The sequence below is a fragment of the Triticum dicoccoides genome, chromosome 2B, assembly GCF_002162155.2.
Source record: "Triticum dicoccoides isolate Atlit2015 ecotype Zavitan chromosome 2B, WEW_v2.0, whole genome shotgun sequence".
Lineage (NCBI taxonomy): Eukaryota > Viridiplantae > Streptophyta > Magnoliopsida > Poales > Poaceae > Triticum > Triticum dicoccoides.
In genome coordinates, this window is record NC_041383.1 from 665433786 (window position 1) to 665437658 (window position 3873).

Below are 3873 nucleotides of genomic sequence, written 5' to 3' on the forward strand. Positions count from 1 at the left end.
TTCGAGCAATGTGACTTGATCCCGTACACACCCCTCCTCACTCTACTTGTTGTCAAGTCTAGATGTAGGCATGGACATAGGGGGGTGTTGCTCTCTCAATGAACTCTCCCTCCCCCCCATTATGCATAAATTGATCTAGTCTTTCACTTTAACCATTTTTTATGGTACTGGTGCTTCAAGGACGAGTTTTGGTCATGGGTCCAAGGTTAAAATCTTCGCGATGCCATACCTCTTGACTCAAACATAGGTGGCCTCGGCCACCGCCCTCTCTTGAAGAGGTGTGTTCTGGTCCGTTGTTAGTGTGTTTGTGGCCGTGTTGGTCTTTCCTCCTTCTTGGCTGTGTTTTCCGTTCCTTTTTGAGCTTGAGCCGTGTGTCTAGAGGCCTGTTGGTTGCTGAGCGGTACTACCGCTGGTGGTGTGCGGTACTACCGCTCTAAGTGGTACTACCGCCCACCAGCGCGGTACTACCGCTGCGAGGTGGGGGCAGGGGGTTATATCGGGGGCAGGGGGAGTTTTCTTCTCCCCCATACCCATTCGCTCGCCCCCTCGCTCTGTTCGTCTCTCCAGCAACCGGCGCCTCGGGAGAGCTCCGGCGGATCTCCCTCTCCGGGGCACTCCTCTCCATTTCCTTCGGTGCAGACGATCCCCACCTTGTCCTCTTGCCATGGATGCCGGTGTTGCCCTCGTTCCCTCTCTCTTCTTGTCTAGATTTCCAATCTAGCATCTTAGGGGCAATAGTAGTTGCATCTCTAGATTTTTGGCCAAATCTAGGCTTGAGTAGGATGGAGAGGGCATCTAGGCAGTTTGGATTGGTGTTTGGTAGAAGTATTTTTGAATTTGGTAGGATGGTAGTGCCGGATCTGACCACGGCAGTAGGAAACTGTTGTTTCCCCGTCTCGAGCGGTACTACCGCTCCCTCTGGAGCGGTACTACCGCTTGGAGCGGTACTGCCGCTCACAGGTCGCGGTACTACCGCCCTCTACCAGGTTCCACCATACTCTTACTATTCAGTGATCCTTTTTGGTTGTGTTTGGTGGCTTATGCTCGTTCTTTCTGGTTGTTTGCGTGTTCTTGTGTGTGGTTCCAGGTGATGAGCTTCCTGAGCATCAGGCTCGGCGTATCAACCCCGGTCGTGCCACGTTAAAGCATTACTGCACAACTGAGACTGCAGGAGGTTCCTCAAGTGCTCCACCTCCACCTCAACTCTAGAAGAAGTCTGTTGTCAAGCCGAAGCAATCTGGCAAAACTATGCAAGAAATGCAAGCCAAGGAGTTCTGGGCAAGACGTCGCCGCAACCCCTATGAGGCAGACCAAGATCCCACTTTGGTCAACCGTCCGTTCTGGAACAGGTTTCAGTTTGCCATCTTCTTTGATGTACTCAAGGCCAAGAAGAACCTCTTTTTCAACGTGCACTCCATCGACACCGACCATATGGAGAAGGATCCTGATTACTTTGGTGAAGCTCTTCAGATGTGCACTCAACTAAACATTCTTGGTGTCATGCAATTCAACAAAGATTATAATGCTGATATTGTGGCCCAATTCTATGCCACGGTTCATCTCGGGACTGATGAGGACAGGACACTGACTTGGATGACCAATGGCAAGTTGCTTTCAGTCAAGTGGAAGGCGTTCATGGAATTGATTGGGGTGGAAGATCAAGGGCTTGCGTCTCTTGTCTGCTTTCGCCCACACCGCAACACCACCTCCACTCACAAGCAAGCTCTATGGCCCTACTGCACTTTGAAGATCAACCCTGAGACGAAGAAGGAAACGTATGAGCTGCCTCCCTTTCTGGACATTCTTCACCGTGTCTTCCGTGAGACTCTTTTCCCTCGCATCGGGAATTTGGATATGGTTCATTCTTATCTCGTGGACATGTTTCTCTTCTGCCAGCGTGAGAAGGAACAAAACACCGAGAGTCCCTGGATATATCTCATGTTATGTGGTCTGAGCTTTTATCTGCTATCTCCAAGCGCAAGTGCCCGGTTTATGGTCCGTTCATCATGCTGCTTATTGAGAAGGCCTGGGATCGTGTATATCCCAAGGTGATGCTAGAGCTGGAGAGTTGGTTTCTCACGACATCAAACGTCTGAGGAAGAAGGACAACTGGGGCACTCAGGTCCCTAAATCTGGAGGTCCTTCGTCTGCTACTGCCATGGAGATCGAGGAGGAGGCTGAGGCTGAGGCTGAGGATGATGATGACTATGTGCCTTCTGCGGTAGAGCCCTCTTGGGCAAAGAAGCTCAAGCTCAAGATGAAGAAGTTGTTCTGCATGGAGGCTCGCGGTTAGTACATGACTCATGTGGGTGAGAAGAAGGCCCATAGTCATCACAAGGAGCTCATGCATCAGTTGGGTGCCACTATTAACAGTGGATCTGAGGACCAGCTTACTGAGGAGGAGGAGTGGATTCAGCAGCACTGCCCGTGGACCGATTCTGATGCCGAGCACTTCCCGACCGACGACGGTGGCGCAGATGATCCCGCTGAGACCTGATATTTGAGTCCCTCTCTTGCTATCACCTGGAGCCGTAGCAACACTCCCTCTCCTTTTTGGTGTCTCGATGCCAAAGAGGGAGAGAGTTTAGGGATTTGTGTTGTGTCTTCTGTCTTCTGTGTTTGTGTTTTATCGCAGTTTGCTTGGTTTGGTTTGTGTCAGTGAGACCTAAGTTCCAGTCATATGGTGTGAGACATATGCTACCTTATCTTCTTTCGAGTATCATTATCTATGTCTGTCTAGCTTATGAGTTGCATGAGTATCCTGTTATCTATGTTGCTCTCATATACCTTGCTTAGGTGGTTGGTCTCTAAAATGTAGGGGGAGCGTTGATCCTGGTATGTGTGTCGTGCAGTCCAAAGCACTTATCTAGATAACACACATCTAGGGGGAGCCCATCTACATTTTAGGACGGTGGGGTTTTGCGCTTGTCCTATATCTTTCCTGTTTGTGCAAATCCCGTATTGTCATCAATCCACCAAAAAGGGGGAGATTGTAAGGGCATATTTATCCCCAAGATGTTTTGGTGATTGATGACAATGCTTTTGCGGACTAATCGTGTGCGTTGAGTTGTTTCAGAGATTCATCCTTTGGCACGAGACGATTACCTCCCCTCGGTGTTTTATTCAAGATGGTGTAGCTCCTTCATTTCTCTGTTGGTGGACTAGTTTCGTAGGAGTCACCGTACTATCAAGAGGGGATCCGCTTTGGTAAGGCTAGGGTGGAATCAACACGTACACATCCTTATCACACCCGACGTTTCTTTCCGTTTCATTGGAGTTATCTTTCCTATCTGTGCCTACCCTGTCCTGTCCCAGCGGTAGTACCACGGTCCTCAGCGGTAGTACCACCGAAGCGCGTCAAGCGGTAGTACCGCTCCCCGAGCGGTAGTACCGCTTGTGGTCTTCGTCCGTAGTACCACAGTGGTTCCGGGCTACTACCGCCTCGACTCGAGACCGCTGTTTTTCGTGTCGGGTTTTACGGTACTAGTAGCGGCAGTAGTGGCGGTAGTACCGCTCCAAGCGGTAGTACCGCCATTGCTCCCGCGGTAGTACCGCTCTGGGGCCAGGACCCTACATCCCTCGTCAGCGCGGCAGTACCGCTGGGAGGGAGCGGTAGTACCGCCCTGCCCAAGCGGTAGTACCGCTCTGTGCATGGCTGTTGGGGGGGTAACGGTTGGATTGTTTCCCCCACTATATAAAGGTGTCTTCTTCCCCAAAGTTGACTTACCTCTTCCCCCAAAAGCTCCATTGTTGCTCCAAGCTCCATTTTCGCCTGATCTCTCTCCCTAGCCAATCAAGCTTGTTGATTTGCTCGGGATTGGTTGAGAAGGCCCCGATCTACACTTCCACCAAGAGAAATTTGATTCCCCCCCC